At 38.5% G+C, this 27665-nt stretch overlaps 1 protein-coding gene across 6 annotated transcripts in view; it reads right to left on the bottom strand.

Moving 5' to 3' along the window:
* The window catches only part of FOXP1 (forkhead box P1), a 569779-nt gene that overhangs the window by 310637 nt on the left and 231477 nt on the right, over positions 1 to 27665 (bottom strand). For all 6 annotated transcript variants that reach the window (XM_008571751.1, XM_008571756.1, XM_008571760.1 and 3 more), the window contains exon 4: positions 6140 to 6200. The gene's annotated coding sequence lies outside the window, so the exon portion shown is untranslated. The remainder of the gene's footprint in view (positions 1 to 6139; positions 6201 to 27665) is intronic.

Genomic DNA, 27665 nt, shown 5'->3' with positions numbered 1-27665 from the left:
AAACTCAGCCCTAAGCAGCAGTTGTCCTATAAACTTGCAAAATGGACCTGTAAAATAAGGATTCTATCATCGCTGTACTATTTGCTCCTTTTAGGGCCTAGATGTTACTAAATATGAGGGGTAGGCCAACAGGGTTAACACAAATGTGCTACCCTTTATAGGGTTTTGTTTCTGTGCAGTTAAACTTCAAATTTCTTCCAAAGGTTTCTGAATTGTCAAAGAAAAGGCAATATATCCTACGTCTCTGTTAAGTTGCCACCCAATGTTAGGACTTCTTCCTAAGATGTCCACGGTGAGCAGCTGGAATATTTGTGCCCTTGGCAGATGGAATAGCAAAAACATCATTTCAAAAAGATGGATAAAACCATTTGTTATTTGGTTTTGCATTTTTGATTGTTCACTGTGCAAAATATGGCTACTTGATAATTGCTGCAAATATTGTCTTTACTACTAAATATGCCTTCATGTACATTTCAACAAGTGACTTCTGCTTGAAAACGAACTCTTATTGAGCATATTTCCCTGGAAATCAATATTTAAAATTTTTTCTTTGAAACTAACATTCAAGAGAGACAGCTCTTGTTTACAGAGTAACTTAGTTTAGCATTATGGCTAACAATGTTTAAAAACAGCTAACTTAAAATGCAAACATTTAAATGCTGAAGTTTAACTGTTGAGAGACCACATCAGTTCTATGGAAATATACACAGCTTGAAAAACAATCATTCTCTACCCCACCCCACCCCAATTCTATATCAATATTTCAAGCCACCCTTCTGTCGGATTTAGGAGTAAGGACTAATGAGGCTTTAAGACAGTTTTAAATTTTAAATGCCTTAGGTGCACCTTGAAAACATCATGCTAAGTGAAAGAAGTCAGTCACAAAAGACCACATATTGTATGATTCCATTTCTATGAGATATCCTATTGCAGAATAGGATATTTCACACAAATGTGAAATCTATACAATTTCACAGAGTAAATCTATACAGACAGAAAGTAAATTAGTTGTTGCCCGGGGCTGCACAGAGAGCATTAAACAGAGTGCCTACTGATAGGTACTAGGATTTCTTCTTGGATGACGAAATGTTCTAAAACTAGACTAGATGGTTGTAAACTCTGTGAACACACTAAACACCACTGACCAGAAAGTATACTTTAAATGAATGAATTGTACTATGTGTGAATTATATCTCAATAAAGCTGCTAATGAAAAATTAACATGCCTGGGCCGGCCCATGCCTCACTCGGGAGAGTGCGGTGCTGATAGCGCCGAGGCCATGGGTTCGGATCCTATGTAGGGAGGCTGGAGTGCTCACTGGCTGAGCGTGGTGTGGACAACACTGAGCCAAGGGTTGCGATCCCCTTACCAGACAGAAAAAAAAAGAAAAAAAGAAAAATTAACATGCCTGATAACATTCACAATAGCGTTGGCATGAAAGATTGAAGAAAATTAAGTGAATCTCAAATAGCTTCCATATAATGCTAAAAGTACATAATCCCTGACATCTGGTCTCCCTGTTACAAAATATTTTCTCATAGTGACCAATATTTGCTCTTCCAAACACTCACCATCACCATTATTCATGTATGCCTTCTCCTCCAGAATATAACCTCTATGAGGACAGAGACTGGGGCCTTCTTATGCAGTGCTGTGATATTAGTACCTAGTACAGAACTATCAATAAACATCTGCAGTAAGAATTAATGTATGTATGTACATTTGTAATAATGAAATTATTGGATTGCAGCAATTCAACCAATCAGGTAGTAGTGTTCTAAGAGGCCCCTTAAATCTGTTCTCCAATTTTTCCCAGGCTCTTGGCCACCCAGGTAGAGACATTTCCCAGCAGCTCTTAAAGCCTGTTGGGGCCGTAAGACCATAATCTTACCAATGGAACATCAATGGGTGTGACACATGCAATTTTCAACTCTCTTGCTCACAAGAAAATTGCTTGCCTTGGATTTTTCCACAGTGTGACAACAACCTAGCTTCAACCATGCAGACAAGGAAAAAGCCCCAAGAAAGGAGCACAGATGTTAAGAACTTGCCCAGGCAAGCTAGACTAGCCAGATTGTTATAGGAGAGAGAAGTAAAATTCTATTTCGCTTAAGCCAATGTAGTACTGTGGTCTCTTTGTTACATCAGTCTAATCTTTACTCTGACTGTTACAACTCAGGCATGGGTATATTGTGAGTTTGGAGGGCAGGGGCCGTTTTAATGCTTAACTGAATTCATTGATAATATTTCAGCCAATGTAGTTAATCTGATAACTCAATGAAAACTCCCTCACAGTGTCCTCACAACTTCATGAATTAACAGTCACATAATTCAAATACTAAATGCTATCAAAAGTCATTTTGAATGGGTTTACTTCAGAATTGTTGTTGACATTAAGTTAAACTTAAATCACAAAAATATACACTTCCAAAAGAGCCAATAAATATATTTCAAATAGCTGAACAGTATTTTTAGCTTTATTTTTAACCAATAAATAATTTATAATATGTAAAACATAATGAATGGAATCTATAATGATGCATTATATATAGCTCTTTCATCTAACATAAAACAGCTCAAACTGGGAGCAGGGTGGGAGAAAAATTGCAATTATTACACTTTCTTTTAGGTTGTTTTTTAACTTTCTCACAAATAAGTTGACTATAAGAAAAGCAAACACAGAACCAACACATAAAATTTGAAGCTTAAAGATGCCGAATGTTTAAAAATAACCTCTTAATTGTCTATCTGGGCTTGATGATTATCCTCAACTCTCAATGCCATTCAGACTTAAATACAAGATGATGGATTTTATAAACTGGAGTTGAATTTTAAGCAAAATGCATGTGGGTAAATTGTCAATGGTGAGGGAAAACAGGGAGAAAATGCTACATAAGCCTTGATTAAATCACCAAACCAAGGCAGCCACAATAGAAAGATGTCAATATAATTGTGACCAGAGCAAGCTCTCTTTTTAGTTTCCATCTTGACATTCTAGATGACCTTGGGTAAGTTACTTATCATCTGCAAGACCTCTTTCCCAGTCTGTAAAGTGGGGATTATAATAATTGCCAGCTACCTCTCGGGAATGCCAGCAACCAGACCCATTTTGTAAAGTGCTCAGATCTACTTGGAAGAAAATTGTTATATCACTACCAAGTATGATGACTGTTATTTACGATTCTTCGGACCTTTGAATCTAAATTTTTTTAAATGGCTGCATCTGGTTTTCTGAATTTGCCTGACCACTTTTATACACATAACCAGTTGTTCCCATAGTGCCTTTATAGGCACATTTATTTTCATCTATACTGACTATTAATGATTCCCAGATTTCAAATTTGGGACATGGTCTTTACAGAAAAGCTCCTGGCATCTGAACTCTGCGTACTTCTAATAGTGTGAAAGATGGTGCTCATTTTTTGTCCATTACGAGATAGCAAGATCTTCTCTTTGTTTAAGGCTAATTCACCAGGAAAAAATATCAACCATTACAGTCATTTGATACATCTTATTTTATTTTATATTTGTAACAAACCCTTTTTTTCTTTCTATATGAGATCAAGATATATAAGAATTAGTTTTTGAAAGACCAATGAGCTTGTTTAAAGATAAAAATTGCACATAATTTACTATTTATTTGAGTCTACATACCCTAACTTATTTCCAAATGAAAATTAAAATTAGAATCAAAACACAGATGGAATAGATACTGTTGAACAAAAAAATGTTAAACAATAAAATGTTCACTGGGGATAGGAAGAGGGAAGACTATATACGAAGAACATAAATAAAGACAACGGCAAAATCTAAAGTTGAGAAAAAACTGCAGAGATTGAGCAAAATCTCTGAGCTTCCTAGCAGTTGAGTCCAAAATTAAAACTATATGGATGTATTACTCAACTTTCTTTATGCCATGAAAGGTGGCATCAGGAAGACAAAATATTTTTATGATCCAGGGACCTTATTTGCAAGATACTGAATGATATAATACATTATGTACTTCATGGTGATTATAAAGAAAACATTTTTTTGTAACATGAACTATCTTTTTATTTATTTATTTATTTATTTATTTTTTGACCAGTAAGAGGATCGCAACCCTCAGCACGGTGTGGTCCGTACCACGCTCAGCCAGTGAGTGCACCAGCCATCCCTAAATAGGACCGGAACCTGCGGCCTCATTGGCCTCAGCGCTCCTAGCACTGCACTCTCCCGAGTGAGCCATGGGGCCGGCCCAACATGAACTATCTTTCTCAACCAATGCTAACGACAGTTTCCTAGAAACTGTTTTTCCCCCAATTTCCCTTGATCCATATTTTTAACTTTGAATAATATCACAGAATTGGGGGGAAAAAATCAGTTCCATTTTCAGGTAACGGGTGTTAAGTGTGGACATATCAAGATATCAAGCCAGAAGAAAAATAATTCATGTTTACGGGTGATTCCAAAGAAAAGAATGAAAACCTATCAATAAAACTCTTATTTAGAGCTGTATGGATAAGGAAACTTTTAAACTGAATTTGCCATCTTTTCAACCGGTCTTCCAGCTTTGTTTAATCACAATTTTTAGCTTCACCAGAAACCTCGGCTTGTAGCATGAGATGAGTTAAACACCTGGCATGACTTTGCGTGAGCAGAATCTTGGATTGAGATTGCTCTGAGAGATCACAGAGATCAGGAGACAGCAAATTACAGCCCAGCTGAGTAGCTGCAACAGAGACTGAATAGACCCCAAAGCAGAAAATACTTACTATATTGTCCCTGCCAGAAAAAGTTTGCAGATCTCTGCTATAGACTAACCCCTTTGTTTTTAAGACTGGAAAACTGAGTCTCAGCAAAGAGAAGTGCTTTGCCAAAAGTTTGCTGTGACTTGATAACCCCAATTACTGGTTGGGATCAACCCCTTCTACCCAAGAACAGCTTAAAAGAATACCTGTCCTCTTTGGAGAACAATTAGATGGTTCCTACAAAGGTTTAATTTAAATAATATAGATGGTAAAATGAGGCAAGTCTAATTTTTTTGCCCAAATCAAATGTGCCAGAATGCAACTATAAAAACAAATCTCTACCCTTTATAATGTATTCTGGAATGCCAAAACACTGGGTGACATTGAAAACAAAACTGATCAAAGAATTTTCACATTCTGAAAGTTCCACAAAATACCTTTTTCAACTAAAGAGTAAGAGGTCTGTATATTACAAATACATAAACTTTAATTTAGTAAAATCTGAGCAAAGGCTTTGTTCAATCATGCCAGCAAGTAACCCGTTTTTAAACAGACAAAAATCTACTAAATCAAATGGAACTATTAAAGGCCCAAATTCAAAAATGAAATGAAGATGCCAGTACTTGAGAAACATCAGATGTTAAAATGGCCTGCAGGATTATCTTGTGTAAGATGATCATTGCCCTTATCAGAGAGACACTTTTGAAATCAAGTAAATATGTAGCATCTATAACCATTTTAACCGAGTGCTTTGTTGTTTGCCCCTCCCAAAAGTGAATTTGAGAAAATTAAATTTGGCTTTAATTCATCAAGCTCCATCAGTCTCTCTGAAAACTTCTAATTTTAAAATCAAGTACTCATTTGATTTTCAAGCAAGGTCAAGAGAACAAGGCAGCCTAGAGCTGACATTACAGGGATATGCCCCACACCGCTCAGCAGTTACATCAATGTGGCGTGTTGCTATGGCGCCTGACTATTAATTTCTGAAAGAAGGTGATTATAAAGCCGCCAGATGAACATCAATTGGATGACACCACTTCAGCACAGAACACTGACATGCATTACTCTTGTTTGCAGCAAGTTTATTTTATGAATCACCACTTCTGTGACGTGAATATTCCTTTCTAACTTTAAACCTACCAAGTCAACAAGCAAAAAATAATAAGTTCAGCTTCAGCAAACAAAGGAAAGTTTGATAACATTTGGGGAAAAAATGTGATTCTGTGGACCGTTTCTTAAGGGCAATCTTTTCTTTTAAGACCTCCAAAAAAATGCTACATACATACTTACATACAAATACATATATGTATACTTGACAAATACAGATCAGAAAACCACTGAAATAAAATGCCTAGAAGGCAGCAGATACAGCCCTAGATATAATTCTGCTAATCACATTTACATTTACCTTTTTTGACTTCTGTAAAGCAATCTTCAGTTATAGTCACCTCAAAAGGTCACTTCTCACCCTGAAAACAAAAGAGAACGTCAAAATCTGAATGTCAAGAGAAGTAGCAACCACCTGTGCCTGGGATAGACTCAAGCAAAACAACAAAGAAACTCAATTATATTTAATGGCAAATGACTTTCAGAGTTAATAAAAACAAGTCCCAAGATCTCCACTTACCTGGCCCACATGCCTTTGAGCTCTTCAAGACAACAAAATCAACTTGGATGGAAAAAGTCAAGGTGAAACATTTCAAATTTTGTGTATGAACTTTTTCTCATCTTGTCATCTATCAATTTATTTTCACGTGGAATAATATGTGACTCATAGGTCTTTGTTTTTGGAAACCAGGCTGCTATCTGAACGTGTGTTTCTGTTTGGTTAACGTCCACAACATCTCTAATTTCATTAAAGCAGAGGCTTATTTTCCCCTTTGGAAGAGAGTTAGTTTTTGGAGACAAGATGCTTTATGCCACTCTGGACCTTTCAAAATGAATAAAAGCACCAAAATTTTCAGTTTTGGGGGGAGGTTAATAGCTGGTGAAAGCTGTTCACAGAATGTTTTTCACTTAGCATGTATCTACCAGATCTACTAAGTTAAATAAAAATGGTTCATGTCCGACAAAATAAACAATTGAAATCAAGCTTCCTAAAACACAAAGAAAGCATGGAACACATTTTATCCTACATCTACTCCTGCATCTGCATACTCCCTTATGCAAAACAGTGTGTAATCCTTTAAGAAACATTACAAGCTGCCTCTTTCTGCCCATGTAACTGGGATCAACATATGGCACCAGTGAAAAGAAAAACATTTGTTTATTAATTTAGATCAAGTTACTAACAGGGTACAGGATTCATTTCACATCCATTGACCAAATGCTCATATAATTTTTTTAAGATGGTGAAATCGTACCAGCATTTTACTAAAATGTTAATATCCTTTTGCTCACTCTTCAGAACAATATGTAATGAAGTGGCTTTAATTTTACATGAATGTATCCCTTCTTATCCCTCTGCTGTCGGCCCTGAATGAGGAAAGGCAAACATTCATTGAGAAGAGTAAAATCTTATTTCACTAGGGCTGAAAATTTGAAAGTGGCACTTTGGTGTGTACTATCTTTGAGGAATTGATCCGAGGCCAATTTATGACATTTCCACAAGCAAGTGTATGCAGATTCTTGCCATTAAGATTGGAAAAAGATGCAGGCTCTGAGTAAAATCATTATTTTCATGTTTACTGTAAGAGGAAATTGGAGGTTTTCACCATAAATGCTCATCATTTGGGTGGGGGAAAACCCTAGGTTAGGGACTTAAAATTACTATTTTGCAACCTGACCAAAACCTTTATGTTTTTACACAAAACAATTCAAATTGAAAATGAAAATTGTGTGCTTTACTGCTGATGTATATCCCCAGGATTGGTTTCTCTCGTGGTGAGAACTCTGTTTCAGGGACAAGCAGCGATAAGAAAGAATAAAGGAACAACAATAGGCAGGTCCTCAAGGTGAAGCAGAGATCTGCATAAGAACTCAGTAGATACAAAGCACAGCAATATCTTCCACACCAGAAATTTCTACCTCCACCAATCATCAAATCTTAAATGTAAAGCAAGTGAACTTTGGCATACCCTACTCAATTCAAAGCAAGAATATCCTTTTGTCCCTCTTGAGATGTTCTCTAATACATGCACTCTAAACTAATTTATATGTTTATCTATTGAGCTGTGTCTATTTTTGCATGTTTGGCAGTCAGACCTATAGTATTAGACTTTGCAATGCAGATGAGATTTGCTATCATATAGGCCTGGCAAACAACTGGACCTCATTAAAATTTTATTCTTTTAAAAACTGATGAAAATGCCTACTTCAAATAAAGTTTTCTTTCATGCTGCACTTGAACCTGCAGAACATTTTCAGGTAAGTGCTAGGCCTGTTTCTTGCTCACCTATTTACACTGTATAGTATATAAGTGAACACAGAGTGAAAACAGAAGCAGGTTCATCCTCAGATTTTACAAGTGTAATTTTTTTCCTGGGGGGAGAAAATAAATAACAACAAAATTATACAATCTACTCTCCAACTTATAAATACTAAAGCAATAGAAAATTGGCTACATTTTCACTTACACATAAAAAAATTGGCAATGGGAAACAAACTATATTTTTCTCCATTTTGAGGTTCCATAAATTTTAATGCACATGCACATTTGACCACTCATTAATTTATCTCTGTTGATTTTAGTTTTTAGAAAAAGTATACATTAGCAAAGTAATCAAAAAGATATTTCTCTAGTTTTGCTGAGAAAAAGATTAATAGTTCAACAGCTGTTTGCCATCATGTTAAATTAAATGAAATGTGTCAATATAATAGACAAGAAAATTAGGGGATAGCACTGGGGCCCGAGTCTGCATCATTACCAGCTTAGAAGAATAGAAAAGCAACAACTAGGAAAAAAATCTGCATTTCATTTTTTTCCAAAACATAAAACTTCCATTTTCAAAACTATTTCTGCTACTTTTTTTTAAATAACCACTTTTACTTATCAAATATATCAACTATTTACCTGTATGCTTACTGGGAGTACTGTGCCAAAACTAAAATTAAATGATTATGTAAATCTTTTGAATATTAGAAAAAAAAAGATAAAAGAAATCTATTCCCTTCTTCCCCTCCAGCTTACTTACCTTTTTTAAAAAAATGCTGTCAACATACAAACTGCACTTTTTTTATCCTCTTTCTTTTTTAAGTTTCCTATTGGTTTTAGACTTTAAAAGTGAGCCAAGGATACAGTAAACATAAATTATTTATTTTCCTTTATGTCCTTCTCTATGAAACAGTTAAGATCCTGTGAACACTAGAATTGTTCTGTGGCTTCTTGCCTGTTGATTGCAATAGTGTCATTTACCTGAAGGTATGTGAAGATCACAAAGACCATGACCAAAACAGCAAACTTTAGCTGCCACTTCTAGGATCTGAGATTTGATGCACCTTCCTCTTCGTTCTGCCCCTTCCTTTCCTCCCCAAAGTAGGAATTTTACTCTGTAAAACCCTTATGTTACTATAATGCTCCAGTGTTAAACTTTATCTGTGTGATATGTAATACATAGTGCCAACTACTATGTCCTACTTGGAACTGAGTTGCAGGTAAGTGTGGAGGTATGATCTCATTTCACAGGACTGAAAATAAACAGTATATACTTTATTTTTGCCATTAAAAGTATTTCCCTCTTTTCTTTCACGGCAGCTAAAACTGATGATCTGCATCAGGATTTCTGCATTATGTTTCATTTTGTGTAATTATGCGAAAGCGACTCTGAAGGATGGCCAACATCTTATCTCAGCCTTCAGCCCAACGAATGCTGCCTGAGAACTGACTGTGTGCCAGTCTCACTGGGATGAGCAAAGCCGGCCTCTGGCCCATGATGATGGGGCAGGTTAGTAGGTCTCTGGCTAGAGGACCTCTTCTGTTTCTTGAAGTTCAGGAATGTGGTTCAAACTTCCCATACCTCCAAATCCTCCAATCAAATGGCATCTACATTCTTCATTTGCAAAAACAGGTCCAAAGGGGCCAATTTCTAAGAGGTTGCTGCCACTTTAAGTAATGAATCTTAACTCATATGGGCTTTTATGTCTTGTTTTTCAATGATTTATTAGAAAACAGAAGGATATCAACACATATTTAACTAGCTGAAAAATTACAATACACGAGTCACTTTATTTTCTGCACTTAAGAAAAATCCACTCATAAGTAAACCCCAGAGTTTTTTCTATGCTCTTATGACTTCAAATATTCAGTCACGTTTACAGAAAGAAAAAGGGGAGAGAGAGAAGGAAAGAAGGAAGAAAAGAAAAAGAGGAAGAAAGAAGGGAATAAACAGAGAGAGCAAACAGGGGAGGGGGCAGTGGAGGAAGGAAGGAAATGGAAAGAAAGAAGAAACTGTGCAGTCTAGGTCTCTGCAACCAGCAGCGACCTTGGACACCACCCAAGCTTGCTGGTTTACAAATACTGCATTTCTTTTACTTGTCTTTATCAAAGAAATGTGCTACTTTGGATTTATCATTCCCTAAATTGCCCTCCTATCCCTGCAAGTAACATTTTGTTTCTTTTCTCCTCACCCTCTGAGGACCCTCCCCAAATCACAATGCCTAACTTTGGGGGTCCATTCTAGTAGGCAAAAATCTAAAACACTATAAATAAATTTAGCCACGTGGTGCAGGCAACCACAGCCGATGCTTACCCGTGAAATTACTTCAGGCTGGCAGCCCCCCCAGTAACTCCACGTTGGCCCATCTCATTTCAAAAAATGACTCTTGCCTTACAGAAAAGTAAAACCCTGGTCATGGTCATGTGAAAATATTTTATAGGTATCCTTTAACAGCCTTTAAATGTTGAAACCTAAAAACAATATTTGCTGTTTTCCCTTTGAAGCTCTAACAAAGCCTTTGTTTTAGATTTACCTTTAGTGTGCAATAAGAGTTAATAATCAAATCCATCCCAACCCCCACAAATGTTAAACAAAAAGATAAAAGAAATGCAAATAGCTATTGTCATGGAAAGTTAAAGTACCTGTCTGTATTTTTAAGTGAAAACTATTATCTCTATCAATCAAAATTTAAGAATACAATAGCGCTAATCACAGAAGGTGCTCCGATGGAGTTACTTTTCCTCATATTAAAAAAAAAAGTATTTTTCTCCTTAAAAACTGAGTATAAAAGTCATATACTTACAATTAGATAGAGTATTTGTAATTTTATTATTAAAAACCCTCAGCAGCCTCACTGTTAATAAATGCTTCTAAGTCTCTAGACTGATTTGTACCCAAGAAGACCCAAGTCTCTACATATTTTAATAAGGTTGATGAAATTTTATTTAAATTTTCACAGTTTCCAACCTGCGGGGGAACAGCACACTCTTCTGTTGAAAAGAGTTACTCAAACAGAGGCAACAGTTAACTGGTAATGAAAACTCCTTCTTTTAGACACTGGACAGAATTCTTACACCCTGAAAATCTTTACATAGGACATAGCTTCCTTGGACAGTTCACCCTTGTTAACTGTGGCAACTCACTTTTGAAATAATAACATTCTACCCTCAAAAAGAAAGCAGAATACCCCATCATAGCCCAGAATGATCTAAGTATACAGTCCATCAATTTCCCTGAATCTTTTTTTTAATTCACTTTTTAAAAGGACTGAATTAGCCCTTGAATATGGTGCTTCCTAAAAACAGTACAGCAACAAAAAATAGCAAGACCCCAGATAGCAAAACAAACAGTTCAAGATTAAAATTCCTAGAGCAAACAGTTAAGCCAGGATGCCATTATGCAGACAGCCTGGATGGATGTCTCCTCCACCATGGGGCCAAGAGGCTGTCATTTTCCCCCCAGCAAGATCAGATTTCCTTCCCTCCCGACCGCCTCTCTGAGCATCATGGCCAACATCTCTAGTGTGCTATTAATATCAATGAAGAGACGATTCGATTTCCACAGAAGAAAACCCTTCCTATTCCGGCACAGACCTTCGGGGAGGACCCTGGCCCGGGTATAGACAATACAGCAGCGGAGTTTCGCTGCTTTCTTACACAGTTCAGTCTTGCACACTGTTTGATGGCTTTTAGCAAACAATGGCAGCATTATCTGCAGGATAGTTACAAAACAGGATTTGTTAGGACAAAGCATAATAAAGCTGCTCTCTCTCTCTTTTCTTTTTAATTCCCTCCAGTCCCCAAGAGCCTCTCTCTGCCAGTCCAAAATTCGGCCACATTTCCTAAGAGGCACCTGTACTTGTCGATTTCAACGCAGCCAGCAACTGACAACGGCCCAGGAACCAGGACCGCTTTCAGGAGGCGCCCAGAAGGGCAGCAAAGTACCCTGTCAACATTTGTAAAACGAAACAAAAGTATCAGCCCTGGCTTCGCACACACTTACCCGTTCATGGTGAGGAGGCAAAGCTTTGGGGCGGGAGAGGCAATGTTCACACAGCGTAAGAAAGTTGAGAGTTTGTAAGGGAGAAACTACAGGCGCTTGGAGCCTGCGGGCTCTCAGGGCTCTCAGGCTGGCGGCAGTGTGAGGAAGGACTGAAGGTATGTGGGCTAAACACAACAAAAGCCACTGCCTTACTCTAGATTAAATATGCAGGAAGAGGCCCCTTTGCATAAACACAAACACTCAGCAAATGAATAACTGGCTCAATCAGACGCCCGCTGTGCCTTCTACCTGTCCTCCCTCTGACAGGAGACACTGCCTGTTCCAGGGGACAGGACTAAGCAGGAGACAGTTAAATGTTATGTTGCTATAATAACAATTAAAATGAATTGCATTCATTAGTAATTAAGAATTCACTCTTGGAGAGGGAGCGGGTAAGGGGGCGATGATATATCATGCTATTGTATCTCCAGCTACTCCAAAAAGAACTTGGCATACTACAAATCGCTGGAGTTCTACTGTGGGTTGCATTTGAATCTTTAACATTGAATGAGTTTTAAACAATCACATTGTTCGGTGACAATTTAAGGTCAGAGATATACTTCTTGTTTCTCCGCTTTGTCACATTATAAAACGATCCTGGTGAGTCTGTACCTACAGAAAGATATATTTTATGTATGTATATAAAATGTACTTATATAAAATAAATACACAGGTATGTTTTATCTGTATATAAAATGTACATATATAAAATATACACACATACATGTATATATATGTGCATATATACTCACACATATAACATCCTCATGCATCTCCAAAAAGAAAACAAAAAAATGCTACTTAATTACACTCTTTAGTTCACTAATCGTTTAAGAAAAAATAATTTGAGTTTTCCAAAAATATATCCCAAATGTCTGCCTTTCAAATGTCACCAATCCATGACCACTCATTTAAAAACATTATCCATATATTAGAAAGGATGCTTTTAACTGAGTGGCCTCAACCACTTATAATTTCAATTAAATAACATAATTACAGTCAACAATTTTCTCCATTTCAGCAGAAAATATGCTATACCCTCAACATAATTTGTCTTTAGAACCCAGGAATGTAAGCGGGAGGAAAAACAAGTCGGTGCTAGGCACTCGCTACTTACTGCCTTTTCTCAGCTTATGGAATCAACTCACACTGACCTCTCACTCTATGTTCCAGCTTCATGTTGATCTTAGTAACTTAATTATTTTTTAATAACTTTTGCAGTATTAAATGATTTTGATTGAAACATAAGATTATGTTCGTCTACTATTTTCTAATGCCACACAGTACTTTGGGGCAAATCCAGCACTGCTGTTCTATAGGATGTGTCTATATTATTATTTGGACTAAAAAGGATAGGTCACACATCCTTCACAGACTCAGAGAATGCATCGCAATTATCCTAGGAAAGGGAAATAAGGCAGCTTTCTATTTCAAAAGCAAGTTTTATTTTATTAACACAACACTGTTTTCTGACCATATGATTCTGCTGCAAAAGTAAAAAACCACAACTGAAAAGTATTTTTTAAAATTTTTGTAAACAAACAAAAAAGCCCATTTAAAACATATATTGTGGCATAACATGGAGAAAAGGAAAACAAAATAAAAGGATTCCCAAAGCTCCAAAGAATAAAACACAGGTTCTCTAAGAGGGATTCCCATAGAAACCAAAGATGCTGGGTTTGTTGACTATTTTGCCTTGAAATGACCTTTCAAATAAGGTGTTAGATAACCTGCTTCCACAGGCGATAGTGATCTAACATTGATGCAAATAAACCATAGAACAAAATTTAATCAGTACATCACTGTGAAAAAGGCTTTGTCCATCCCAATGGAGCCTCTAATGACTGTTTTGGCAGTTCTGGAAGGTAGTTATGCTTCCCAGCTCATCTATAGTGTGTACTGGTTGAGCAGACTAATGGAAGTGCTGTTAGTGGAATCCAATATTAATGCTCTGCATCATGCAAACCTGGATGCAACTGAATATATTATACAATTATAGGTAGTATCTAATTCCATAGGTATTAGACATTAGATACTGTACTCTAAATTAATATTTTAATGAGGACAGTGAAATAAAGACGACAACCCAGGTAAGGGATCCATGCATTGTGGCCCAGCTAAGCTTCTTGCTGAAAGAGTGCTGGAAACAGGAGCAAACGGCACAGACATAGGGATTGTGACAAAAATCCGTATGCAAGCTTTAGATGCTGAGTGACACATACTGATGCACAGAGTCAAAGATGTCATCCTCACACAAGCGCCACTCACTGTAAGCTTGAGAGAAAATGAAGGGGGAAGGGGGAGGGCGTAGTTGCAGTGAGACCTCCAGAAAATAAACAGGGTGTACAGTTTCAAAGGCTGCAGACACAGACATTTCATTGTTCAAGCCAATTATCAGTGGAAAATAATAACAACAGATGGATTCAGAGTCACTGACTTTTCATATGCACTTCATCTCGGCGGAACAGATGATGAAACGCGAGAGCTATCTCAAAAAGGCAAAACATCTTTCAGTAAAAGAACTCTACAGTCCAGATGGGGACCTTCTAAGGCTGCTGATTATCTTCTTATAATGTTGTAAGATAGACTTACTAAAACATTTCAGGAACTGATCAGATATGATGCGTACAATGGCTTCATTATTGGAAGGAGTCGCCTCAGACTAGTGACTAAACCCGGCAGAGATTTCAATAAGGTTAGGACTGTAAGTTTCCTGTTTTCTCATCAGGGACTGCAGGTTCCAACTAAAACTGGAAATCTGTGCACAACAGGAGAATAAAACATCACCCAACGATCCTGCATTTGTGCTCTTCTATCATTTGAGCAAAGGAAAAAAAGATACACTGAGACTGTGAAAAGGACATTAAATTATTCTGAAGCATTCCATCATGATATAGGGGGGGAAAAAACTAGCTCCAAAGCAATTCCTTATTAAAAGCATTTGGTGATTAAAAAAAATAATAATCCCTTATATGCAGTTAGAACATCTTAAATATCCCTTGCCACAGGTGATTGCAAAATATAATTTACTTTTCAGTAGGAAATAAACACAAAATTCAATGGTGATATGATAAACAGTTCTAATAAACGCCAACCAAACACTTTGACAAAATCAACCACTCTCACTCAACTTAAATACCACCAAGTCAGGCTTGTTGATAAAACACAATAGGTAAACCACAATCTGAGAACCTGCTATAAGTAATGAAAAAAGTTACATCTCTAATCAGACAGGCCTCATTACTGCTGGAATAACGATGTGTCTGTTCTGTCTATCTACTTATTTATCTATCTCCATCCACCTATCGCTGATTCCATATTCACAATTTTGCAAAATTATCTCAATTGACATAAAATAAGGTTGAAATCACTGTACTAAGAAAAAGAAAAGCTGATCCTCCCACTATTTACTAACATACTTAACATTTAAAAAATATTTTTATGAACACACTGTTGACTTCACAAGTTTACAACGTAAGTTAAAAAAAAAAAAAAAAATTCCAGCAAGCTTTCTTTCAAAGTACTCTGACAAAAGTAAATTCGTAGCAGAACATACAGGCACGAAGAAAATATCGCCAAGGGCAAAATTCTGCAACTGCTTTAAGAAGCAAACAAGAACACAAAAGATGTGTAATAAACCATCTGGCTCCCCTCATACTATATCAATGCCTCAACTCTATCCCCCACCCCCTGAGCCAGCCCACACCAATGCCACAAAACCAAATGGCTTCACTTATGTTTCCTCCACAGCAAATTTACACCATGCAGTTAGAATGCAAAAGTTGATTTTTACACATAAACTAGAATCCTTCAAATTTTCCCTTCAGTAATTTTGTCATTGTCATTACTTATTCAAAGTGGGACCACTAAGAACCAACATCGTGATAAAGATACTCTCTCACATGGATATATGACAGTACTTCAAAAAGTTAGTGGAAAACTTTGTGTTATCTTTCAATTCTATTTTTCCACGAACTTTATGAAGTACCGTTCAGTCTCAAGAAAAGCCTCTGAAAACCTTTACCTCTGCCATCTTTTGTTTTCTGTTAAAATTAGACTTTAGATGTGGACATATGAAGAAAACCCTAAAGTTACTCCAATTAAAATCTTTATTTTTTTCCCACTAAATTGTGGGTTGTTTCTTCCACTTGTAATTTAAAATAACTGCACTAATTTTTAATCACCACTCTTGCAAGTCAGCATGTTCACTGGAACTTTTCCTCATTCAGCTCAGTCCACAAACATTTACTGAGCAACTACTGGGTGTCATAAGCTTACTGGACAATGGACGATCAAAACCCATCATTATCCTTTCTGCTAGTAGGACCTACCTGGTACATTAAGCAGGAAACTCTCCAGCTAATAAAAAATCTTCCACACACACACAGGTAGGCTGAAGCATTTTATTTATTTATTTAAATTAAATAAATAAAATATATTCATTTTTGCTGGCACATAAATTGATATTTGAAAGTTATAGCCTGTCCGTAGGGATCCAATTGCTTCCAAAAGGTGGGAATTAAGACTTTTAATGGAAACCTCTGTTTGGGTAAAATCAATGAAGTATCATAAATGCTTCTCACCAAGGGGAAATAATTAAAAACATAATAATTGAGAAAAAAGATTCCTCACAGGCAAACACTAACTCTGCTCTTCTACAGGGGCATGCTAGAGGCAGGCATTCTATATCAGGCAAGAGTTCTCAGTGGGAATCAAGATTTGCAAGGCAGGGGCCATGTCTGGTTTACTTCTGTTTTCTCACTGACATGGGTTTTCCACCACGCCTGCATCCCTTTCCACGTTCTGGGATAGGGAAGCCTTGCCTGGTTTTTAAAGGGGCTAGCTTTCAGTTCCCTTCTGGGTGTTTCTGCCCACAGAGGCCCCTGGTCTGGACAGCAGCGGTCATCTGTAGTACACACAGAGCAAATCCAGCCACCGGATGAGGGATTCTGCTAATTGTTTAAGCCTGCACTAGTGTCTGGCCACCAGTTGGCAGACACAACTCATAGCTTTCTACCAGGCTTGGGTTAGCACAGCTGGAGCCAGATGACAAGCTTTCAAAAGACATTCTTCCCATGACCACATCTGGCTCTTGGCAGCTCCAATCAGCAGCTAAACTGAATCTGTTTGGTTTTTCTGGGCAAGTTTAGGCAACTGATAAGACAAGCTGTATTAATCTTGATTGTGTACATTTCTATTTGGGACAAAATATCAGTATATAAACTCCATGAAGGCAGGGACTTTATATACCTTGCTTGCTGTATCCGAGTACGAAACAGCAGCTACAATTGGTAGGTGTTCAATAAATAAAGAATGAATGAATAACATTAACCAGCATGTGAGTTGAACAAAAACACTCCTGTATCCTATTCCAGCTCCTCTGTTCCTACTATTGTAGGTACAATGGCTAACATTCAGTGCATGTAGAGAAGCCCCCAAGTGGCTCTGTAGCTAAATTCTGCTATGCGCATGTCAACACTCAAGAATGAACCCATGCATACTGTCAGCGTAGCTGGAAAGATCTCCAACAATCCTTCCCCCAAAATTACCCCGTCTCCCAGTATTACCCATACCCCTACTTTATTAGTCCTCAAACTGTGAAACTTGGCAGCTATGTGCCCAAAGTGTCTGCAAGTTGATGTGAAAGTAGAAACTTACCTTTTGGTCACGGGAACGCCAAATGATGAGGCAACTTTTCCTGGCACCCTTTCATCCCATTTCCTTTCCCATGCCTCTCTTCCTGAATTCCCTGGCATTTGCAGATCCCAGCTCCTGTCTATACTCAACTTTGACCCAATGCTAGGCTTTTCAGAAGCTCACCACCTCTCTAGCTGCCACTAGAAACACACTCAGAAATGCCAATACAATTTAGAACCAGGCTGGAGCCCACACTCCCATCTCTTTAGCTACAAAGGAGCTGATACTTATGGGATGCTATGTTAATAATGACATTGGGATAATTATACTCCTAATGGCCACAAAACTCCCGAGTCCCCCCTCAAGAACTTGATAAAGGAGGAGGGACGCTTGATAGAAGCCTAGCATGACTAGTCACCCACGATACTACTTCCCCAATGTAGAAACAAGAATGGCTGAAACAGGCAGATGACTTGGACAAGCTCAGCATATGGTCTTCAATGAAACAAAGCTACTCAAAAGTATGCTAGATGAAGTTGTTACTGTTTTCTGTCATGTAAAGTAGCAGGAGTGGGATAAGGTAATTCTTTTCAGCTAAATGTAAGTTTCTGAAAAAGGTACTGTGTCCACTACGGAGAATTCAGGCTTCCCTTGGGAGAAGTTGCTTCCCTTGCAAAAAGTGGGCCAGGAAGACCCACCTCTAAAATGCCTCTCCTCCCTTGCTCCCGCTATTTGACATTACTTTTAAAATGACAGAATACTTTCCACAATTTCACAATTACAATGAAAGTGTACGATAATCATGAGAAAAGCAGTACAACTGGCTGCAAACGATCTACACCTACTCTTTAGCTAAAAACGGGCCATCAAGTAAAAACAACAAAAACAAGAATTTTTTTAGAGTTAGGGAAGAATGGAAAAAACAAAAACAAAAAAGGCAAAGTTGAGGGTGTACAGGGTGAATATCTGTCTACTTAATGCTCCCTTGGAATGCCTCACTTAAAACTAAGTATTATGTAATAGAGTGCTGCACAGTATAGTTTAGACGAGGATAGTTCAGAACTTATTAGTGTATATTCAAGTGCCCAAGTTCAAAATTCAGCTCTGCTGCTTACTGGCCTTGTGAACTCAGGCAAGTTGCTTAAGTTCTCTGAAACTCAGTGTGCTCATCCCTAAAATGGATTTCATTACAGTGCATAACATGCTTTTGAAGAATAAACGCATTAACACACACAAAAAGTACTCAGACTAGTGCTTGGCACACATTGAATGCTAGATGAAATGACAGCCACTGTTATTATGACCAGGAGTGACATAACTTAAGTAAACCTAAAACTTCCTATGTCTCATTCCTGCCATCTCTTCAAGTTTTAATAATATCTGGTTGTCTGCCATGCTACAGGCTTAAAAAAAAGGAGAGAATATATGTCAGATTTAAACTTCTTAACAACATAGTGCTAAAATAAAATCAAAGTACTTCCCCCCCCCTTCAATATTAGCTGGAGAATCACAGATTTAAAATTGGGATCTCACCTTCCTCAGTGGAAGCATGTCATTAGCTACAAAAGAGTGACAATCCAAGGTTGGCGTCAGCTGCTGGTCCTGCCAATGACCAAAAAGGACTTTGGGGAGATCTTCAAAGAAGGCAGGAGAATCTGGTCTGGAACCCAAAGGTATTGAAACATTTTCTTGTACTTTTCAAGTCTGTGCATATAGATTCTGTTACTGATTTAGGATCTTAATCAGTTTGTTTATTTTTTAAATGCCTTTCAGCTCACCTTTAATAACATGTTTCTTTGACTTGGCTGAACTATGCCTCAGAAGAATTACAAGCGGGAATACGGCTGGGTAAAAGGTTCAGTGAACTAATCCACACCTGGTCCATGTAAAAAAAAAAAGGCTCATATTTTCCATATAGAAACAAGCCTCTTTATATGAACCAGCCTTTTATTTAATTGCTAAGGCACTTTCCATGCCATACAACCTTGGGTGGGGAAAAGGCCACGGAACCACCTCATGGTCAAACTTTATCAGGGAGAGAAATAATAATAATAACAAATGAAAAGTACAAATCTCATTCAGAATAGGAAGTGGTAAATTCATTTGATGACCATGTCTTCCATGACCAAAATTCAGATTTCTTCTGCATCAATTGCGTGACCTAGACTTTTAAGTGGAAGGAATAGGGCTTAGATAAGGAAAATCTCCGATGAGAAAGAATGGAAAACATTTTAGAACTGAAAGGTATCTTTGAGGTGTCTGGTCAAGCTACTCTGTCACTGGGAGCTCATTCAGTGTGTGACCACAGTCACACAGGTGGTGAGGACAAAAGCAGGGACATAGCCTCTGCACCCCAACAAACGTAGAAAGGCAATGGCTAGAGAATGTAGCCACTGGATACAGCAATCATGTAAAGAAGAGATTTTGGAGCAGGGTCCTCTAAATAGCAAAGAGGCCACAGAATGGGAGAAGGAGTCACAAGTGTCTTTGCACAGATTGTGCCAGTCCCTTGCATCTGAAGCTAGAGTTTCAACAATCTCACAGTCATTCACTTCTGTGCTCTAGGCCTCTTGGGCTTGCCTCTCAGTTTTGTTCCTAAGAAAATTCCTTTTACTCAACTCCAGTTTGAAGTAAGTCGAAAGGAGAAATCTGCACATCTTCATTAAGAGGTAGCATAGTGAAGTAGAAAGCACATTTCCTTAGAAGACAAGACAGTACAGTTATGCTTCTGGAACCACAATAACTCAGTTAGAATTTGGCAAGCCCTTCCCTCCCAGGCCCAGGCTCATCACTGATAAAAGGAGGGATACTCAGGAATGACGTTCAATGCTACACAGTGGTTGTCTGAACAAGGTGTTCAAATGCTGAAACACTGCATACTGGCTGGGAAACAGCCCTTGCCACAAGCCTTCTGAGTACACCGTTGACCATTACCCTGAACTTCCCCAAATCCTCCAAGACACAGAAGGCTCCCCAGAGCCCTGCTCTGGTGCTACAGCGAGTGGCCATCCAGATGGCCACTGCCTGGGCTGTACCCATTAGCTATTTTGACTATCACCCCAGATGCCCCGAGAGGTCTTCTTCCAAGGTTATGAAGCAGGACCACCAGGGCCCGTTTATGCCCTGAGGAAGTCACTACCTGCGGCCCATGTAGGGCCCAGCAAGAGAGACGAGGGCTCGGCCAGGCAGAACAGTGGACTCACGAGAGACCTGCCTTCCTCCCCAAGTAACCTCCCTCATGTGGGCACCTGGATGTGGGCCTGCAGAAATGAGGCAAGTCAACAGAATCTTCTTAGGGCTAAATTTGTTTCCAAAAGCTGGAAAGAAATATAACATGGTGAAACAACTCTCAAAGTGAAATCCTGAGCTCTGAAGGAAATTACCAACACACGTAATCAAATTATATTCACCATGGAAATTCTAATAGCTCATACTTTCTACTCTGCTTTTACAACCCCTTAAGAAAAGGAATATTTCTCTATCCTATGTTCCAAATTTCCACAGTAGAGCTGAGGCATTATCCATGCTGAAATGTATAGGAAAGGGGGGAAAAAATCCTATTATTGTTGTTTCCTTCCACCCTCTGTACCTTCTATGCCACTGTTACTCTAAAGTCACCCAAACATCTTGCTGGCTGACATGACGCCATGCTGACACTTGATCAGGTGTGGGGTACCACATGGCATGAATAAATACTTATCCACGACCACATATTAAATGGGAATTCGCAAAGGCGGGCTCCAGAGACAAAGACGTTTCTATATAGAAATATTAACTAAGAATTTAAGTAAATGGCCCCACTGGAAAAAAAAAAAAAAAAGTTCTGAAGTAGCAATATAAACTATATTTAATAGCAACAAAAAATATTTTCCTTTTGGGAAAGCAATTTGGACTTCTAAAAGTTACTGCCTTTCACATGACTGAGTACAGTATGCCTGAATTCTTTTATTTCTTAAAACACAGATGCTAGGCCCCAAAATTCTACTTTGTGAGAGTTAATTTTTTTTAATGAATCTTCGCCCAAATACAATACTCAAATAAGAAACTATTTTGGTAACTTCCCCCCCCCAACAATTGTTATTTTCTTAAATGCTTGAGCATAACACATCCCAAAGAACATATGTTCCCAAGGAAGAAAAAAAAACAGGCTCTAGAACTAATACACAATGAAAAATAAATTTAAAGCAGCCTTCTGGTCTGACATAAGAATATAAAAATGATATGAGCAAGAACAGCTTAGTTTACATACTTTTCAGTCACAGCTGCTGCTCCGAAACCACAATACCTTTAAAATGACATTTTAAGGAAACAGATATGGCATGGCTTTAGCCATAGTTAGATGTAGCTAACACTGAATTAAAAGGGCTTTTCTTTTTCTACACATACTTTACATAACCCTGCACAATTAAGAAGAAAAGAGTGATTCATTTTAAAATAATGTAGTAATAAACAGAGTGAATTACAAATAATTCTACCCAGCAAGTTTTTTTTTTCTTTTTCTTTAAAATCATCAGACTTAGACATCAAAACAGAATTTTGGGGACAGAAAGAACAAATCCCCTCTTCTTGGTTAATATTTAATTGGTTGCTAAAGATTTCTTGGAGAGGATCTCTGTACTTCCAGTGACAGGCTCACAGGAGGCTCCTATCTCTGCAAGAGATACAGACACTTCCCTGAATAAACGAAAATAACATACAATTAAATCAGACTATTCAATTAATAAATTACTTCAGTGGACCTTGCAGGCCAAGTCCTATTTAATTACGTAATTTTAAAAATATTTGCACATTGCAATCACCGAAATTGGCTTTGAGGTTTCATAATACACATTTAACACTTGAGTTAGAGAACAAATTTATTTAATAAATGCAGGCCTAAGTGCTAGAAGGCCCTACCACTCAAACTGCAAAATCACTTAGCACATCCTCAGAAAAAGCAAATAAACTTTTCCACTATTTAGGCGTAGGCTGCTGTTGAATGTCAGGAGAGGCTGGCTGATTTTTTGTGTTTTCTCTGTCATGTGTTGCTTGTAAATGTGACCATTTTAAGAGGTGATTAGAATAGAGTTAATGCACAAAACGGTTCCAGTTAAAGATAACTTACAGATAAACCAAGGCAGAAGATGTCAAGGACCTGGTAGTAAAAACCTCCTCACAGTAAAACAAAGAGAAATCATATTAGCTCCCCATTTTTCACTTCTTGGAATACCAAAATACACCATAAATTAACGTGGTTACTGAGTGTAAAGTTGCATTCCATTAGAAAAGCACACACAAATTTAGGGGTGAGGAGGACACTCATAAAAGGGATAGAATTACACGGTATCCAAAAAGAGGGCAGAAACACTTTAGAGTGACTATATTTGCTATGACTATACTGGGGGCCATAATGTTGCCATTAAATGAATTTTCTAGAAAACCACTTGATCACTTTGGCATTATGACTTTTTTTTGCCTTCACACTTTGATAGAAATCTTTGTCAAACACATACACTTTCAGACAACTATCACCTGCTTGATACAATGACCTCAGAGCTTTTCGAGGGGTGTGGGGTTGATTCTCTCTACATCAAAAGCCCCCGACCACCACCACAAGGGTTATTTTGTTGTTGTTGTTTTTAAAGATTTGTCATGTCCAGTCAAGCCTGTTGTGCTTCCTTCCTTTTGCCTGCTTCTAGAAGCATCTATGCTTACCTCCAAAAAGCCACCAAGTTGCTGCTAACTGCTAGTTTGAAAGGCATCTGAAGTTCTGAAAATATTAGTATTTTAAATAAGATTTAAATAAAAGATTCTGGTATGACTTTGAAATCTCTGTTCAGTTATGAATGAGCCATGTCCCCTTCTGTCTCCTCCCTTTCAGAAACTTCTGGAAAGAGATGTCTACACTCCGTGTCTTCACTCATTCACCTCCTAAACATCCTTCAGCCCTCACCATGCCACTGCGAAACCTCTGTTGCCAAGGTCATTCAGTTTTCATCCCCTCCTGATTTGGTCCGCTGGTGCCATTTGACAGGGCTTACACCCTCCCTTCTTCTCAAAAAGTCCTTATGTCCAAGCGGTCTCCCTGTGACATAGGCCCTCCATTATCTCCCACCTTCTTCACCATCCTCTTCTTCCACATCCTGGTTCTTCGTCCATGGGCTCTCCCTTAGGGAGTGCTACCACTGTCCACTCAGCTAATGAGGCCAAATGACACCTCCTCGGCCACATCCAATAACCATGTCCATTCCATTCTGTCCATCATCCCAACTCACTGGCGCACACAAGAGGGTCTCACATGGATGCCCACAATTGCCTTCTGCAGGCTCTTTCCCGCCTTTGGATTTTCTTTTCTCAAACCTACCCATACGGAAGACAAACTAATCTTGTAAAATGCAAATACGCAAAATTCCTTCAACTCCAGGGAGTTTCCCCCGCTACATCTTAATAATGCTAACATTGGGACGCATCTAAAAAGTGATGTGGGTGCTTAATATTGCATGCTTTCCACATGCATGTCCTACACCAGCTTAAAAATTTCTTAGCTTCCTAAACCCAGAGAGTCAAGTTGAAATGTTCAAAGGTATTCAAAAAGCCCTTCTTGATGTAGGCCACTGCTTGGTCTCCTGGTCCCACCTTTTTGCAGCACCCTGACTTCCATTCTACCATCAATAGACACTTGTATACCCCATGCACTCAGCCATCTTTAAGCCGCTGCTCAGATCCAGCCTACCAGCACATCACTCTGCCCTCCTTCACCTAAAGAAGTCCTGCCCATCCCCCATGACTCAGAAATAAATGCCACTTCCTCCAAGAAGCCTTCCCTAGCCTCTCTTTAGATCCATGCCCCTGTTATTTGTTCCATTTAGACACACTGCTTATCCTAATATAGGAATGATTCCATTTTATTATAATGGTCTATTTAATCAATAGTTTCTCCTTCTAAGCTGTATGCCCAGGCTATAAAAGGTAAATCTTGAATGAATAAAGTAAAGTTGATGAACACTAGTAAACAAAGTCCATGACAATAATTTTTCCTTCTTTGGTTCCTTCATAAAATTAACTCATTTCAGTCTTAGTCCCTCTCCCTGCTACAATTGTTCAGCAACGTAGGGTCAAGCAGATCATGTCTGCATAACATTTGCTCACACCTCTGAAGATAGAAGAAATGTATCATGGCTGATATTTATGTGGAATAGCCGAGATATAATTTGAACAAAAAACCTTAAGTTCCCTTGAAGTCAAATCACCTTACTGTTTCATAATACAGTGCAAAGGAAATAGAATGAGCAAGGAAGCTATAAGAATTTAATCAAATCTACTTCTTATAAATAAGAATTTAGATTCACTATGTACCAAAAATGTAATTACCCTCCTCTTACTAACAGTGACCTAATTTAAACTCTGCATGAAAAAAGCTTTCAGATTATAAGACAACTTTGCATTAAGGTTTTAGATGAACCTTAATACCATTCCCTGTCCTGGACTGTGGTCTGCTTAACTTCAACTTTAATAATATCATCATGCATCCCACCTCGAGCAAATCAAACTTTACAGTTGGTCTTCAAAAGAGTGTGGAAGAAAGACGTGTCATGGGTCAAACCAGTGACCCCCAATCTTTGACAGATTTGGTGATGGCGGTAAAACAAGAAATCTGGTGCCAGCCAGCAACAGCCCCAGGCTCAACAAATGGCATCATTTAAGTGACCAAAGGATAAAAGCCAACCTCTGGAAATGTGAAACGACCAGATGGGCTCTACACTACACATAAGGCAACAGAACATTCTCTCTGGGGTTCAGGTATTCAGAGACCCAGAACTAAAACTATCAGAAGAAATTTGTTGCTTACAAGGTAATTAAAAGTAACTGGCAGACATAATACGATCTTATTTTTCATGATTATGACTTGGCTGAGTCACTTAACTTCTCTGATCTTCAATTTCTTCATCCGTAAAATGGAGTAATAAGATCTATATGACAGTCAAATGTGATAACATGCATTATACTCACAGGCAGGATTTTTCATTTGTGTATGTGTATGGAGATGTGTAAACTAGAGAAGATAATGATTTTTGATACAATTGCTACATCATTCATTCATTTAGCAGATTAGTGAACACCACTCTGTGCTGTATGGAAAATAAAATATGAATAAAACTAGGCCCTAGCCTTCAAGGAGCTCATAGTCAAGATCTGGGCTGTCTGAAATAGTAGTCACTAGCCACATGTGGCTATTGAAATCTAAATTAAATAAAACTAAAAATTCAGTTCTTGAGTTGCACTAGTCACATTTCCAGTGTTCAAGAGCCACATGTGGTTAGTGGCTGCAACACAGGACAGTGTAGGTAAAGAACACTTTCATCAATGCACAAAGTTCTATTAGACAGTTCTGGTCTAGAGGGGGAAGATAAGTGGGTAGGTAAATTTTAACAAACTGTGATAAGTGACAAACTGGCAGCAGAAAAGGTTTTTGAATGCAAGTGATATCCCTGAAAGACAGATAGGTTTTGATTTTCTAGAGCACAGATTTTGATTTTCTAGAGCAAAAGGAGGAACCAGGTGGAGCAAACCACACATGCAAAGGCATGAAATCCTCAAGAGGCATTCTGAACTCCAGGAAGGGTGAACTATTCTCAGTGACTGGCATAAGTACATGGGGAAAGCAGTGGCCAGAGATAAACGTGGAGGAGTGGTTAGAATCCAACTCTGAAAGCCTCACCCGCCAAACTAGAAGAAGTTTGGACTTAATTCAGAAAACAGAGATACTGAAGCAGTAAACCGACCCATCAGATTTGTTTCACAGAAAACTAACATGCTGACAAAGTAGAGCAGTGGTTGTCAACTCTGGGGATACACATGGGAACTCCTCCAGAAAGCTTTTTTAAATGCTGATGCCAGAGTTCTGACCCCAACTGAATTAAATCCATTTCTGGGCATGGGGCCCAGACCTCAGTAAGTTTTAAAATCTCGAAGTAACTAATGTGCAGTCAGGGTTGAAAACCAATGGAGATGACAAAGAACTGGGATTGCGATTAAGCTAGAATGAAGAAGTATGAGGGGGAGTCTACTGCAATAGTCTTTCCAAGAGATAACAGGGACCTCCACTAACACAGACACAAGGAGGATGGAGAGGAAAGGACATCTCTAAGACAGAATTAATATGACCTGGAAACAAAGAATATGAGCAATGAGTGAAGAAAAAACAGAATATAACAACTTCTATCCCACAGCAATAATGACCAAGATCAATCACGTTGGAAGTTGGGCAAGTTTGGGAGGGGAATAGTGTACACCTAGCTCAGGTTTAGATGCCCTGCCTGCTAAGCTCCTCAGAGCATCTCCTGGAAGTTCCAGGAGGTTGGAGAAAATATTAGTCTGGATTCTGCAAGAGAAGTCAGGACTTGAGAGTGGGACACAGAGGAGTTTTCAAGAGCACTTGTGGAAATCTTACAAAGTAAAATATTTTCCTTAAAACTTTGATCTGGGCCGGCCCGGTGGCGCACTGCTACAGTGCGCCGCTTGGGAGCGCGGCGGCGCTCCCACTGAGGGTTCGGATCCCACATACAGACCGGCCGCTCACTGGCTGAGCGAGGTGCGGGCGCAACACCGAGGGTTGCGATCCCGTTGCCGGTCCCGGTCCAGTACGGGCGCGACACTGAGGGTTGCGATCCGTTGCTGGTCACGAAAAAAGATAAAAAGGAAAAAAAAAAAAAAAAAAAACCTTTGATCTGTGAGAACAATAGAAAAGAGATGCACTTTTTTTTTTTTTTTTTAAGAGAGCCCTTTTAAAATTTTTTTTTTTTCCTTTTTATCTTTTTTCGTGACCAGCAACGGATCGCAACCCTCAGTGTCGCGCCCGTACTGGACCGGGACCGGCAACGGGATCGCAACCCTCAGTGTCGC

The sequence above is a fragment of the Galeopterus variegatus genome, unplaced genomic scaffold, assembly GCF_000696425.1.
Source record: "Galeopterus variegatus unplaced genomic scaffold, G_variegatus-3.0.2 Scaffold44, whole genome shotgun sequence".
Classification (NCBI taxonomy): domain Eukaryota; kingdom Metazoa; phylum Chordata; class Mammalia; order Dermoptera; family Cynocephalidae; genus Galeopterus; species Galeopterus variegatus.
This window is presented reverse-complemented; position numbering and strand designations above follow the sequence as displayed.